Genomic DNA, 16,557 nt, shown 5'->3' with positions numbered 1-16,557 from the left:
TTTTTTTTTTTTTTTTTTTTTTTTTTTTTTTAACCCACAGGTGCAGGGTGAGCTTTCGAACTTCAGTGACCGAAAATGACTGGAGTACTTAAGAGCTGTGTCTCAGGTTGACCCCTGTATTCTAAGCTGTCTATAAATTAAAATGAACAATCTTGACACCTCACCACATTTGATTGCAAAACAAAGCTAGTTGTGCACTTTATACAGTATTCTCCTTAATAAATATCTGAAATAATCTGTTATCAATTACACTTTATTTTTCCTCTTTCTTTAAAGATGTTTGTTATTTTATCTATTTTGGACTGGACATACTGTCCGTTGGCACAGATTTCTCTGAGGACTGAAATGTATTTTGGTTCCTCTAGTAAGGTGTATTTAAACTGCTCTCAGATCTCAGTTAAATTTTCTGGTATTTTTTTTTTTCTTTTATTTCCAGACAGTTTTCCTACTTCTAGTTTTTGGTCCACTTGAAATATTGCAGGAATGTGTGAGCTGCATGGAACGATAATTCTCTTGATGGAGTCTGTATCTCTTTTTCACTTCGATAATCTGAGGAGAGCACTTGTACCTGGCTGTTAATCTTTCCTAGACCCAGGAAACTGCCATGCAGTGCTGCTCTGCAATGGGTGAGATGCTGCCTCTGCAGCAAGAGTTTCATCTGTCATTGGTGGAAGCGTTAGGGAAGTTTTGCTGTCTCGTGTAGGGAGTTTCCAGCTTATTTCCTGCAGAAGATGATGTTCCCTTGTGACTTGACACTGCAGACAGCGGGCTGGATGTTACATGGCTCGTTCACTTCTTTGGCTGATGGGTCCTGGACGGTGCGATGCTTTACAAGTCAGGGAGTGCTGGAGCCCCTGGTGCTTCTGAACAGACAGCATCTCCAAAGAAAGTGGTGGCATGTTTGAAGGGAAGCATGCAGACTGCCCTTGTGTTTGTTCCTAACAAGGTAAATTTGGGAGTTTCAGCATTGCTTTATTCATCTTCCATTGAGTTGCAAAAATGAGACTTTCCTCATGCAATAGCTCAACATAAACAACTTATCTGGAGCAAGATCAAGGTTCACGTTATGTTAAAATAGCTAGCTTGTGAAAAGCATGATAATGATGATGCAGTGTAGCTCATTAATAGGAATAGCAAAGTGTCCTGCCTCCATAGGTACTGAGCTCAAGTTCATTTCGTGTGGCTGGTAGGCTCATGCAAGTTTTTACTATTTTAGTCACTACAGGTATCAGTCTTTTTTTTGTTGTTGTTGAGTGACAAGGCTGTCTGACATCATCTTCTGTGGTCCCAGAGCAGAAGGTGAGCTTTCCATTTTTGTTTGCTTTCACCTGAAGATGTAGAATTAGTGGGAATTTGCCTCTGGCTCTTACCTGGTAGCTCAGCTTCCCTGTGTCTTTCTTGAAGCAGCCTGTGTTTCTGGAGTCCTGCCACTCCTGTGGAGCTCCTTCGTTGTCTAAGTGATGCTGTCACATACTTGTCTCGTGCTATCAAGCCTCTGGCTCCCTGGCAATCTCTGCTTCAGCCAGAGCCTTTTGGCCCTTATCTGAGCTCAAGGGCTTCATGAATCCCATGGCTTTGAATCCACTGGGTGTCCTGACTCCAGTGCCAGGGCTGGTGAGGTGCTTACCAGCTGTAACCTCAGCTAACATACAGAATGAGAATATCTTACTCATCATCCATACCAGCCCACCTATGTCTTCAAAGCCATCTTCTGGCACAGTTTACTCAATAGAGAGTTCTTGTTGGAAATCTTTCTCTAAGGTATTCTTTCAACTTATTTCCTAACAGAACTCATTCTGTATCCAGTGCTGTTGTCTGATTCTTCTTGTCGTTAATGAGCTGAAAGCGATGATTCCTTTACCACATGGGCCAAGTGCACTTTCTCCCATCACTGGCAAGAGTCCAATTGCTTTCATAGGGCAACATCCAACCAGCCTAATTCTCAGATATCCAGTCTGCTTCAGATTTACTCATGGCTGTAACTCACATTTGTTCATTCTTTTTGTTGAACATCTTTTGAAGGACTTCATTTGTTCTCTTATAGGAATGTTGTTTCATTATGTGATGACACTGGTATCCTTAGAGATAGCTTTTTTTTTTTTTTTTTAATGTTAAAATATCATTACAGCAGTGAAAGTCACATGGAAATCCCTGTTACGTTTCCAGAATCCTTTTCCCCCTCTGCAGCCCTGCCCCAGCTGCTGGGGGGTAGCTGTGCTCCCCTCGTGTTGCACAGTTACAGTAAACACTGAAGTTGTTCTTCTTTTGTGCACAACAGGCAGCAATGCAAACTTGTGCTCTGGTTCTCTGTGCCTGCACAGTTCTGTGTTGCAAAGTTAGCTGCTTTTTGTTTAACTGAGAGCCCCATGCTGTAATGTCAGTGTGTGTAGCTTTCCTGTGACAGGGAACTACACTCAGATCATTTTTTTTTTTTTTTTTCCTAATAGGAGTTTTCTGTAAAGCATTCACAGAAAACTTTTACATGCTTACTAGCAGTCATAGTTTCTCAGATCTTCTCAAAACCTCTTTAAATTTGTCCCTGTTCTTAATGGCATTATTTAAATATTTGCTGCAAGTCAGACTACGTAGAAATGTGCATTCTTCACCTGCTCTTTGGAAGTGCTTGGCACTCAGAGATTTCTTGGAACACAGGGAGCACATTGGTGATAAGAAGCTTTGAAAATCAGGCTAACAAATAGAAGTGCACAAGCGTCTTTTTTACCTTAGTTGTTGAGTACACGTATAAGGTAAACATTAAGAAATGAGAACCACAAACACTTAATGTTTAAGGCGTAGCTGCTCTACCTGCAGTTCCCAGCAGCTCCACGAGTGACCCTGTGTCAGGCTGTGGTAGGAGCACAGCTTGAGAGCATGGCCTACAGCTCACTTTCTGATGCAAGTGGAAAAACCCAAATCCAAAATTAAGTGAAAATGTGGCTCTGCCCATCTATTTCTTCAGTCACACACGGGGAGAAAGAGCTCTGCTTACCCAGGTGGGTCCTTCACTATCAAGCACCTTAAGAAATCCAGACCAGCACCTTGAAGGTCCCCCTGAAATGAGTAGATATGACTTCTTGGTGTGATCAATTGATTGATTGTTTCCTTCTGCATTGAAAACATATTTGCTACTCTGTAGTAGCTACTGTGCTCTTTGGCACTGATGTAGCCTGCGGGTCTGTCCTTGGAGATTGCAGTCAGAGTCCAGTGTCCTGGAGGCAGTCCTGCTCACCTTTCTGCTTTTGGAGAACTGGGTCTTCAAAAGGCAGCATGAAAAAAGCAGTTTTCAAAATAATGACCTTTTCTGATCACAGACCTTTCTGGAAAGTGGGTAGGCTTTTTTTATTTGCTACCCAGCATGTGTTGAAGTAGGACATTGCAGCCCCAGAGGTTAAGGAAGCATTGCTGTGAATGGTTCCCACTGTGTGGACATTGCTCCCGTGCCCACGCGGTGGCAGGAAATGGCTGATGGGTGTCTTTTGCACAGCATAAGTGTCTGACATTTTACCAGAGGAGCTGGCTGGTCACACTTACCCAGGTGGGCAATAGTCACAGGCAGATTCAAAGTAAAAGCAGGCACATAGGGCAAGAAAATTTTTAGCTGCCCCTGTGGCATTTGAGCTGCTCGGCGTGAGGCACTTGCCTCCCTCAGACCCCAATGGGCTCAGTAACGGGCTCGTCACTCTCCAAATTCTGCTTAGCATGTGAAAATCAGTGATGAAACATGCCCTTGTATCTATTGCTTGATGCAGGGCTCTCCGACTAACACCTGGCTATGCCAGCAGGAATGCAGTGTGTGGCAACCCCACATGGGTGACTGCAGAATGGTTCCTGGTGTTGAGCAGCGCTGCGGTGTCCTGCACCCTGGTGCTGAGCTGACGTTCCGAGCCTGGCCTGCAGGTGTTCTCCAGGGGTTTGGAGCACACAGTCTTTCTGTGGCATAATGGTGATGACTCTTTGCATCACCAAATCCTTGTCTTTTCCTGAAAAGCACTATTGTGTAAATAATATTAATTCCTTTGTCTTATAGTAGATCTTAGTCATATAAATATGCATCTTTTATTTCTTCTTTCTTTTTTCTTTCTTCGTTGTTACTGTAGCACACCCTCCATTACTGAGATACACCAGTTTTCAAGATCTTTTCTTTAATTTTGAATTTTCACAGAACATCTCTGTTGCTTTCGTGTGCTGACCAAATTTCATGCTTTTGGATACTTTCTGAGAGTGGTAAATGAATGCTTTTTGGAGGGGTTATTTTGAGTTTTGTTTCGGATTTTTCTTATCAGCCCCTGGTTTTGGAAGTGCAATGTCTCCTTTCTGTGCTCGTCACAGTTTATTTTTTCTTCCTGGACATTTATTTTTTCTGAAGGGACCAACACATAGCACAATTTGACTTAAATTTCTAATCCCATGTGTTCCTCAAGGCAGAAACCTTTTGTGCCTAATAATGCATCTGATTCTAAGAATTGTACATGGACAAAATCTTTCATAGACCAATAAGAAATAAGTCTTAGGTTAACTGTATGATAATTATAAAAAAAAATACATAAATTTGAAACATTCAAATTTAATTCCCTCAACTTACATTAAGTTGAACTATTTCAGGTGTGTTGTAAGAGAGAAACTCAGTGGATATTCAGAACAAAAGCTTTTCAGCTACTGTGTTCACAATCAGTGAGCGGACAAGACTATAATTCTGAATATATGCTGTCTTTCAGGGCTACCGATTTAACAAGTAACTGAGTAATGGCTCATATCACAACCCTACTAAAATTCTGCTAGTAGTTCCCCTTGAAGTGCCTCTTTAATTATATCTGCTACAAGCATGTAAAACACACAGATTCACCCTACAAATTTCAAAAACTCAGGAGCAGCCAGTGTGCATAGATCTGTGCAGAGTTTTCATCTCTCCTCCCTTGCTCTGCCCTGTGCGCTCTTCTAGAACATTCACGTATCCAGGAGACCTGCCTTTGTCTCACTGACCATTTACTGTCTAGCACAGCCATCCTAAATTCTCTATACTAAAGTGGAGTAGGAAATGTTAGACTTAAAAGCAACTGGATTAAATGCTAACCTGATCTTCTGACATGTTTTTCAGTATTAAGGTCTCAGTAGAATTAGCAGGGAATTCTATATAAAAGTGGTTGAGTAAGTGGCATTTGGGTCGTAAGTATGCCTTTATTGTGCAAAATAAATAAATAAATAAACCACATAACTCTTTTTAAAGTAGTTGCTGAGAAGAAATTTTCTGGTACTGGAAGTCTAAAGCTGAGCAGTGATTTCAGAGATCTCACATCTGCATGACATAACAATCATAGTCATTTGATTTGGGAGCACTTGATGTGAAATGAAATCCCTTATTCCTTTGGAGTTTTTTGATGTAATGGCTGTGACTTTCAGAATAGCCTAAGGAATTCACATGTCCATTTACCACTTTCTCACTCCAGCGGGTCAAAAATGGTCGCTAGGGACAGCAACCTCTATCCATTATGAAAAAAGCAGTATTGGACAAATATTCTCCTCTCCTCCTTAGAAGGTTTCCTTTCTTTTGGCAGCCAGAGACAGTGTGAAAAAGCCACCAAATGGTTTTGCAGACATTCTAACTGCAGGGATTCAAAGGCGGGCGAGATCACCAGTCATACACTAAAACAGAGTTTTCTACTAAAGTTGCTTATTTGGTCCTTTTTGTGTAATTTTTGCTAAATACTTCTAAATTTCCAGAAAAGTTGACTTTTGCCAGTACTAACGACTTATTTGTAAAGATGTTTAACCAAAATTTTATAACTTTCCATAAATTTTGTCTCAGTAGACCCCTTAAATAGCTTATGTATCATGCAGCCTCTGTCTGGGTAACATGTAAATCTCGGATCGTTGTGCAAATTATTGGATGGCTTTTGTTCCATAAGGATACATGAAGGACTCACGGAACTTAAGAAGTTGAATGCAGAAATGACTTAGGGGGCAGATCTTCAGCTCGGGTAAACTGGTAGAGTTCCATGGAAGCTACTTTATGTCAGCTGTGGATCTTGTTCTTCAGTGTTGAAGGCATTTCCTATACATAATTTCTCTGTCTTACTGTAAAACAATTTCATATGGTTAAACTGTATTTTCCTATATTGTTCTGCAAGTTTATATGCACCACAGTGCTCATCTCATCTCCTGTAAAATAAACTGTACAGAGACACATTGAGCATGGAATTGTCTTTACCAAGTTGCTTTTTTCTTCTACCAAAGCCACGCACCTTTTGAATGCAATATCATCAAAGAACACGTGGGGTGCCATAAGGACATGTCACTCAGGTGACACCAGCATAACATAGCTTGAATTTGCAATCACGTTACTTGCGTGTCACCTACTTGTACTTATCCTTTCCAGATCTTTGCATCATATTCAGATGAGTACAGTCCCTAAAATTTCATTATTAGTAGGAAATGTAAGAAACACCTGTAGTTAAGTGGGTTTGTTTCATCAACATGCAGCTGGCTGACCATAATGATTATGAAAGCAGCTGCCATGAAACACTTTAAATGGTCTGGAAGTCTTCTACAGCCAGTCAGTCCTTTGCGTGAAAGTTCCATGTGCATCTTGAAGCTTAGTTGAAGAGAAAACACTGTTGTAAAATGTTGTTGTTAATAAATTGCTTTACTTTGAATATTTGAGCTAAGATACATGCTGGCAGGTTTTCTGACAAAGTCAAAATCAGCCTTGCTAAAATCCTGTCTGATCCAACAACTGTCTTCAGAATTGACCGCTGGTGGGGTGCTGCTCTGGAAGTGGAGCTCAGACCAAGCAGGTGTTGCAGTTCTGAGGAACACCAGCCCACCTCCCCAGCAATGTGTGACTCGGGGACCTTGGAAGTCCCTGGACAGCGGCAGCGGTGAGTGCTTTAAATTCGAGCTAGAGGGGGCTTCCCGGAGACGGAGAAGCCGAGGGAAGGCGGAGAGGCCCGAAAGGACTTGGGAATCGCGTGAGGGGCGAGAGGCTGACGTGCCTGGGGGCGGGCCGGGCGAGCCGCCGCACATTTAAAAGCGGCCATCTGCAACGGGGTCAGAGCGCGTGCCGGGTGCGCGTGAGCAGAGCTCGAGGGATGCAGCTGAGAGAGGCCGCCGATTGGGTCCCCTCCTGGTGCTGGGCAAAAGTAAGGCCCCAACACGCGCAAAAGACCATGGCAACGAAACGCCCCAAAGCCCCTGCAAAGGAGAATGTGGGAACGCAGACCGAGCTCCCACACAAAGACGTGGCCGTGCAGGGCCCTGGCTGCAGCGAATGCCTGAGCCTGGCTGTGGTACCGCAGGGACCCAGAGACACCCATTGCGTGCGGTGTGAGCAGATAAACGACCTGCTCAGGCAGGTGGTGGAACTGAGAGAAGAGGTGGAAAGGTTAAGAAGCATTAGAGAATGTGAAAGTGAAATAGACTGGTGGAGCCGTACCCTGAGGCAAAGGCAGCAAGAAGAGGCTCCATTAAAAGTAGATGATCCCCTCCCACCCCGTCACCAGGCAGAGAGAGGGGACTTAACAGAAAGGGGGGAATGGAGGCTGGTCCTTCCTCGGAGAGGCAAGTGGAACCCCCAACAGCCTCCCTCACCTTCCCAGTTGCATTTGCATAATAGGTTCCGAGTTCTGGATTTTGGGGACGAAGTAAATGAGAATGGAGAGGATGATCTACCCAGTGAGTCACCCAGGGCTAGTCACCCACCCCCATGCCTCAGGACCTCATCAACTAAGAAAAAAAGAAAGGTGATTGTAATAGGTGACTCCCTTCTGAGTGGAACAGAGGGCCCAATCTGTAGACCAGACCTGTCCCACGGGGAAGTCACCTGCCTCCCTGGGGCCAGAATTAAGGACGTCCAGAGGAAAATTTACTCCCTGGTTCAGCCCTCAGATTATTACCCACTACTGATATTTCAAGTAGGAAATGATGAGGTAGCTGCCAGAAGCCTAAAGGCAATGAAAAGGGACTTCAGAGTGCTGGGACGACTGGTCAAGGGATCAGGAGCACAAGTGGTGTTCTCTTCTATCCCGCCAGTCACAGGGATGGATGAAGGGATAAATAGGAAGAATCAACAGATCAACTCATGGCTAAAAGACTGGTGTAAATGGCAGGACTTTGGATTCTTTAATCATGGGCTGATCTACAAGTCACCAGGGATGCTGGCAGCAGGTGGGGGAAGCCTAGCCCAAAGGGGAAAGAGGATACTGGGACAAGAAATAGCAGGGCTCATTGAGAGAGCTTTAAACTAGATTTGAAGGGGGACCAGGTTGGAACCAGGGCTACTAAAGTGGTGCCCAGGAGTAGCGTGCCAGTGCTAGTTGGTAAGGGTGCCAGCAAGGCCTTGCAGCCTGTTGCAGCAGTTGATGTGTGAGAGAAAGACACATGTGGCTGTGAAGACATGAGGAGCAGTGATAAGATGGTAACTGCAGAAATGTCTGCACATGGACAGGTGGGAATTAGCGCTTGCCCTCCCAGAAATATAGTGGGACGATTAGCCCAGCTGAAGTGCATCTACATGAATGCATGCAGCATGGGCAACAAACAGGAAGAGCTGGAGGCCATCATACAGCAAGAAAACTATGATCTAGTTGCCATCACAGAAATGTGATGGGAGGACTCGCATAACTGGAGTGCTGTGATTGATGGCTACCAACTTTTCGGAAGGGACAGGCAAGGAAAGAGAGGTGGTGGGGTGGCCCTTTATGTTAAGAACAGTATTGTATGCCTAGAACTTGGCAATATGCATGATGACAGTGTTGAGGGACTATGGATAAGAATCAAGGGGAAGACCAATAAGGCAGACATCGTGGTGGGAGTTTGTTACAGACCCCCAAACCAGGATATAAAGACTGATGAAATATTCTATAAGCAGCTGGCAGAGGCCTCACGATCACTCTCCCTTGTACTCATGGGGGACTTCAACTTCCCAGGTATCTGCTGGAAATATAACACAGCAGAGAGGCAACAGTCCTGGAGATTCTTGGAGTGCATGGAAGACAACTTCCTAACACAGCTGGTGAGGGAACCGACTAGAGAAGGTGCCCTACTGGACCTGCTGATAGTTAACTCAGAAGGTCTTGTGGGGGATGTAGACGTTGGAGGTTGCCTTGGACAGAGTGATCATGAAATGAGAAAATTCTCAATTCTTGCTGAAGCAAGGCGGGGGCCAGCAGAACTGCCACCTTGGACTTCCAAAGGGCAGACTTTGGCCTCTTCAGGAGCATGGTTGAAAGTGTCCCTTGGGAGACAGTCCCTAAGGGCAAAGGTGCCCAGGAAGGCTGGTCGTACTTCAAGGAGGCACTCCTCAGAGCGCAGGAAAGAGCCATACCCAAGTCCCAAAAAACAAGCAGGAAGGGAAGTAGACCAGCCTGGCTAAATAAAGAGCTTTGGGTGGAGCTCAAGAACAAAAAGAAGGTTTATCATCTTTGGAAAAGGGGCCTGGCAGGCAAGGAGAAATACCAGGCAGCAGTGAAGATATGCAGGGGGAAAATTAGAAGGGCCAAGGCTCAAGCTGAGCTCACCTTGGCCACTACAGTTAAGAATAACAAAAAGGGTTTTTTTCGGTATGTAAACAGTAAAAGGAAGATGAGGGAAAATGTGGGCCCACTGATGAATGAGATGGGCACCCTAGTGGTGGAAGACACGGAGATGGCAGAATTGCTGAATGCCTTCTTTTCTTCAGTCTTCACTGCTAAGGCTGCCCCTCATGAATCTCTGGCCATGGAGGCAAGGGGGACGGTATGGAGAGAGGAAATTTTTCCTCCAGTAGAAGAGGACCAAGTTCGGGAGCACTTGGCCAAACTGGACATTCATAAGTCCATGGGCCCTGATGGGATGCACCCGCGAGTGCTGAGAGAGCTGGCAGATGTTATCGCTGGGCCACTCTCTGTCATCTTTGAAAAGTCATGGAGAACGGGAGAGGTGCTTGAAGACTGGAGGAAGGCCAACATCACTCCAGTCTTCAAAAAGGGCAAGAAGGAGGACCCTGGGAACTACAGACCAGTTAGTCTCACTTCTGTCCCTGGGAAGGTAATGGAGAGACTCATTCTAGATGTCATCTCCAAACAAGTTGAAGAGCCGGGGGTTATTGGAAGTGGGCAACATGGGTTTACCAAGGGTAAATCATGTTTGACCAATCTGATAGCCTTCTATGATGCTTTACCTGGTTGGTTGGATGAGGGGAGGGCAGCAGATGTCATCTACCTTGACTTCAGCAAGGCTTTTGACACTGTCTCCCATAACATCCTCATTGGGAAACTAAGGCAGTGTGGGCTGGATGAGGGGACAGTGAGGTGGATTGAGAACTGGCTGTGTGACAGGACCCAAAGGGTAATGATTAACGGAGCAGGTTCAAGTTGGAGACCTGTAACCAGTGGTGTCCCCCAGGGGTCAATACTTGGTCCAGTCCTGTTCAACATATTCATCAGTGACCTGGACGAGGGGACAGAGTGTATCCTCAGCAAGTTTGCTGATGATACCAAACTGGGAGGGGTGGCTGACACCCCGGAGGGCTGTGCTGCCATCCAGAGAGACTTGGACAGGCTGGAGAGCTGGGCAAGGAAGAACCTCATGAGGTTCAACAGGGAAAAGTGTAGGGTCCTGCACCTGGGGAAGAAAAATGTCAGGCACCAATACAGGTTAGGGGTGGACCCGCTAGAGGCAACTACTGAAGAGAAAGATCTAGGGGTCCTGGTGGACAGTAAAATGACAATGAGTAAACAGTGTGCTCTTGCGGCCAGGAAGGCCAATGGTATCTTGGGTTGCATAGGGAAGAGTGTAGCCAGCAGGTCAAGGGAAGTCATTCTCCCCCTCTACTCTGCACTGGTGAGGCCACAACTGGAGTACTGCATCCAGTTCTGGGCTCCCCAGTTCAAGAGGGACAGGGAACTACTGGAAAGAGTCCAGAGAAGGGCAACGAAGGTGATTCAAGGATTGGAGCATCTCCCTTATGAAGAAAGGCTGAGAGAGCTGGGACTCTTTAGCCTGGAGAAGAGAAGGCTGAGGGGAGACCTTATCAATGCCTACAAGTACCTAAAGGGTGGGTTGAAGGAGGAGGGAGCCAGACTCTTTTCGGTGGTTCCCAGTGAGAGGACGAGGGGGAATGGGCATAAGTTGGAACATAGGAGGTTCCACTCAAATATGAGAAAAAACTACTTCACAGTGAGGGTGACAGAGCCCTGGAACAGGCTGCCCAGGGAGGTTGTGGAGTCCCCTTCTTTGGAGATTTTCAAGACCTACCTGGATGCTCCTGAGTAACGTGCTCTGACAAGCTCTGGGTGGTCCTGCTTTAGCAGGGGAGTTGGACTAGATGATCTCTATGGTCCCTTCCAACTAAAAATTCAGTGAAATTCAGTGAAATTTAGTGAAGTGACATTATTATCCATACGTCTCATAAACCTCAGTGGAACTTTCTTCTAAGAATTTATCTGGTTTTGAACTCCTGTAAAAATTTAGTTTCTGTGGCCATTGGCAGAATGGCATCTCACAGCTCGATGGTGTGTCTGCACACGGATGCAGTAACAGAGGTGTGCATGCTCTGCTCAGAAAAGGATAGAAAAGGTAAGACACTGAAAAAGTTCAAGGTGGAAGCTTGGTTTTCCCAGCAGAGTCTTTGCACCTTGCCCAAAGTAGCCTAAACCTGTCAAAAAATCTGCTAGTGCTGTTTCAGGTGTTGGTGCGTGGTGTAGACCAGTTTCGTGAATATTTAACAATTCTTCACCTACTGCAGTACATCTAACTGCAACTTGCCAGCAAAAAGCATTTTCAGCTGTAGAGGCTTTTGACACAGCTTTGAAAGCCAAGGTGGGGAGTTTGTCATAGTACGAGCCACGGCACTGGCTGCACTGGGGCAGTGCCAGTGCCCAGAAAACCAGCAGTGAGAGGAGAGCAGAGGGTGGGAGCAGCAGGGCGGCAGCCTCAGAGACCCCACATCTGGATGTGGAGGGCAGGAGGTTTCACTCCATTCTGCACAGGAATACTCGTGCTAGACTTTTGCAGCCAAATTAATTAAAAAATCAGCTTGGATTCCACTGTGCAATTAAGGCTTTGACCCTCGCATGTTCCTCAGAAGTGGAAAGAAAGCTGCAAAGGCATCAGGCAATTTGTTTTCAGACTGCTTTTGGAACTTGGTAAACATGCTTCATGCCTCAAGCTGTTACCTAATACTTCTGAAGTTCCTGTTAATTGTAAATAAAATTATGTCAATACAGTCTGCATCTTCTGCTGTTTCCCAGATCAGCAATATGATCCTGAAATCTCCAGAAAAAATGCCAGTTTTCTATATGGTAAACTGGACAGTACGTTAGGGCCCTCGGGCCCCGCCTGCTCCGCTGCAGCTCCAGCGCAAGGAGGAGGTCCCGCAGCCTGCTGGGGGATGTTGCAAAGAAATAGCAAGTCCCCAAGAAGCAGGACAAGCTGTTAAAATTCCTCCCACTTGAGGGGGTGGGACATATTGGGGTGGATTTGTGTGAATCCTTCCAGCGCAGCTCTGAGCAGTGTTTTCAGAAGTGAAGCTCTGGATGGCGGTGATGAATCCCTGCTTTGGGAAGGGATTCCAGGTGGGTGGGGGGTGGTGCGGGTTCCTCAGCTGTTCTGAAAAGCTGGACTTTTCTGAGAAGGGCACTGGTGACTGCTCACTCGCCTGAGAAATAACCTTTCAGACTCTGCAGAGGTGAGAGAGGTGCAGCTCTGGAAGTGCTGTGGATGAGGTGCAGCAGTGAGAAGTGTTTGGGGCAAACACAGCACCATCTCTGCCGGTGTTGTTGTTGGGGGCATGTGCCATGGGCGAGAGCCTACAGCCCCTTCCCAGGTCCCTCAGTTGTCAGATCCTGAACCGATGGTCCTGTTGACAGGCGCCTGGGGAAAACATGAGCTGACACCTGTGACCCAAAGAAAATGCTTTAGCCAGCAGAGGTTTTGTTTGTGATGGTCCTGAGAGCTGCAGTGACTGCAGCCTGGGCCAGGTCCTCCCTCTCTCTGGCCTGTGTGACTCTGGCACAGCCAGATTGTATCAACATGACAGCGATGGCTGAATGAGGGTTTTATGCAGAGTGTTTAAAGACCAGACATCTGCTTTGTTGGCAGTGGGTATCACTTTGCATTTGTCCAATGCTGTTGAAACAAGTGTTACCTTTTGATCCTGTGTGTTCTGTGTCCATGATCAATTTTGGACTGTCATGCAACTTGCAGGAAAATGCAGCATTTCAGGCATACTTATTTCAGCAGTAAGATTGCGTACTCTGCAGTGACCTCCTATGCAATAAAAGTCCCATCAATTGATTTGAGGAAAATGTTGTATTTTTTAATTTATTTTTTATTTCAGACAGGGACTTCCTGCAGGCAGCATACACTGTAGGGGGATGTTTAATATAACCCATGAGCCCAGAAAGCCTTGAAACCTGTTAGAATAATTTAGAACTGACCCTTTTCACACAAAACCAATACTTTGTCACCTAAGATGAAATGTTTGTGTAGATCTGCCTTACAAAATGGCATTTCTGCAAGTTTTTCTCATATGCTCATTCATACTGTCCCACTGTTCCCAAACTAGAAAGTGGGAGTGTCTGGAGCCCCAACTCTGCTCCTGCTATGGTGAAAGCAAAGTTAGTATTTTATTGACAGTAGTCTGCTCTACCAAACAGACAGCGTTGCCCTGTGGTTCTTACACATGTCTAACTCCAGACAGTGCCTTTCATCGCAGTGCCCAGTTATTACCTCCTTTGACAGAAGCATCCTCCAGTCCTTCCCAAGCTGCTCTTTCTTAACTCTTGTCTGATAAAAGCCAAGTAATCAGTAGGTTAGTAAAATTTAACAGGGTCCAAGAAACATTTAATTAAATGTTTCCTGTTTGTAAGCAAAAGCCTTGTATCAGTTTTGTGTTTCACAGATTAACACCTCTTTCTGTGGTCACCATTGGGGGTTTTGCATGGGGGCTTAGGTCCAAGAAGCAAAGGCTCATTTTTAATGGCCACTCCTAACTCATCTGAAGTTCAGTGCTATGAAGCCGCCTTCACATCTCTTCCCAGCCTGTATTTGTTTCCAAGTGTACCTGACTGTATTTCTCCTATTTTTTTCCCACCTTGCAGTTGTGGGCCCCGTCTCTCACCTGAAGTTGAAACAAGCCAGGAAAGCTGTTTTCTTCACAAATCCCTCCTGGTAGAAGCCTTTAAATTCACCCAAAAAATGAGCAAAAGGTGATGATTCCTTTCAGGCTGTACAGTCAAGCTGCAAGTGCGTATGCTGAGGATGTCAGAAGTTTGCTTAACTCTGAAACAAATTTAGGCTGTTGGGAGAACAGCTGGAGCTTGAGATTTCCTGCAGCTGCATGGGCAGGTATTTGAGGGAAGGAGCACCAGGCATGTGCCTGTCCCTGAACTCTTCCCTGGCCCTATAGGGATTTCCACCACTGGAGACAGAACACAAAGCAGCAAAAAATGTGTTTCAAGAATATGTCAAAGGCTCAGATATGCTCAGGCTTTGTGGTTAAAACAGGATGTGCCCCAGCAAGTCTCTGCAATCCTCTGCTTCTGCCCCATGAGTGAGCTTGGCAGTCTTGTTGTGAGTACGTGTATTTATATCTGATCTCTACTGGTTTGGTTTACACTGAAGATGCGAAGAGTTCAGATGGAGAGGCTCCAGTTCTGTCCTGGTTACAGACGAGAAACACACCAGCTGCTTGACAAAAGCATAGTTAAAAGACCAGTCATTGAAATAAACAGAGAAACAAGTAATCTAATCAGTAGCATAATTAAATCTATTTATCACAATAAAAAAATCTGCTAAAAATAGCACTTAAAATGAATCTACAAATTCTCCTGAACACAGGATGAGCTGATTCTAGGTGTTTATATTTTAAATGTAGAAGATGATGTTATGTTAGGTATAGCTTTTCTACATTTTCTCTTTCAGCAACTTGCTGCCTGACAAGAAACCCTAGGATTATTTGCCAGTGTCCTTCCACCCTCCTGCAGTTCAAAACCTTTTTTGCATCTTGTAATGTGGATTTTGGAGTGCATGTTTCAATCTTTAACACCAGATGTCAGTGTGTCTCACTTTTTGCCTTTGAGAGCTCCAGACTGGGATGTCTTTAGAATAAACTGCTGCTGGGTCAGTTGAAAATGATGAGGTGTGTTACTGGAACTGGTAATGGACCATGTGCAGGCACAAACCCAACAGCATAGAAATCCATCACCTTGGCCACAAATGTGAAAGCATTTTAAAATTTGGCTTTATTGCCATAACTGACCCATTCTTGCTTGCTGTCAGTCTTCAGTCCCTCCCAGTTTGGAGCAGTACAAAGGAAGAGGAGATGACAGGCCATTTCCTGTGATGCCCCATGTTTATAATGACACCATTTTCTTTGTATATGACCTTGACATACAGTCAGCAAAAGACAACAGCAGATCTATCGCCATATTGCATACCTTACTTCAAACATTACTGCTTAATGCTAATCCGAAACCTCTGGTAGGATTTCATGGAAAAGCCTTCCACGTAAAGCATTCTTCTATGGCAGAGCAGTGGTGGTACAGCACAATTTGCCTTGATCAAGGAGGAGGGCAGAACTTTGGAAAGAAGTAATGCTGAATCTTTATATCATGGGGAGCTTCAATCTTGGAAGCACCAAAGCATCCAGCATCTCCACGTGCCAGGTGGATGACAGTGTGTAATGTTTGGAAAGGCACCATATAATCCTCTACTGGACAGTTATTTCCCCTGATATCACCCTAGTTGCTTCTTTTATCTTCTAATGTTTCACATAAAAGTATCACAAATAGCCACGTCCTTAAGTCCTATTGGTGCACCAACAGACAATCATTTTTGGTCTGTCTGTGTCTGTGTCGACCACTGTACAAACACAAGAAGAGACAATGCTGCTTTGCAGCACTTAAAATGGACAGAGAACCAGGCTGTAGAATGTCAGAGATGTTCGTGGTGATTTGCACTGCTCGTGAAAGGATTCATGTGGATCATTCAATAGGAGGAGTCATAACTACTGCTGTGAGTCAAGTGAAAACGTTAAACCTCTTCTACAAGCTGAATGGGCTGAAGTTTTTTTTGAACCTTCATAGGTCATTGCGACTGATGTCTTTCATAACGCCCCCAAAAGCAAAAGTTGAAGCAATTGGTTTAACTTAGCTTTTGTAATCTTTCCTGTTTTGCTACACAGGTGCACCTACCATTTCTCTCACATGATTTCATTAAATGAATGATCTGGACTGGTGAGACCCCCATCTGGAGTACTGTGGCTCTGCCCTGGTGAGACCCCATCTGGAGTACTGTGTCCAGTTCTGGGCTCTCCAGTTCCAGAAGGACAGGGAACTGCTGGAGAGGGTACAGCAAAGGGCTACAAAGGTGATGAGGGGCCTGGACCATCTCTCTTAAGAGGAGAGGCTGAGGGACTTGGGTCATTTTAGTCCTGAGAAGAGAAGACTTAGGGGGGGATCTAATCAATGCATACAAATACTTAAAGGGGGATGTCAGGAGGACGGGGCTGGTCTTTTTTCAGTGGTGCCCAGTGACAGGACAAGAGGAAATGAGCACAAACTAGAGTATAAGAAATTCCAC

Source organism: Calidris pugnax, unplaced genomic scaffold (genome assembly GCF_001431845.1).
Source record: "Calidris pugnax isolate Ruff unplaced genomic scaffold, ASM143184v1 scaffold304, whole genome shotgun sequence".
Lineage (NCBI taxonomy): Eukaryota > Metazoa > Chordata > Aves > Charadriiformes > Scolopacidae > Calidris > Calidris pugnax.
Note: the sequence above shows the minus strand (reverse complement) of the source record.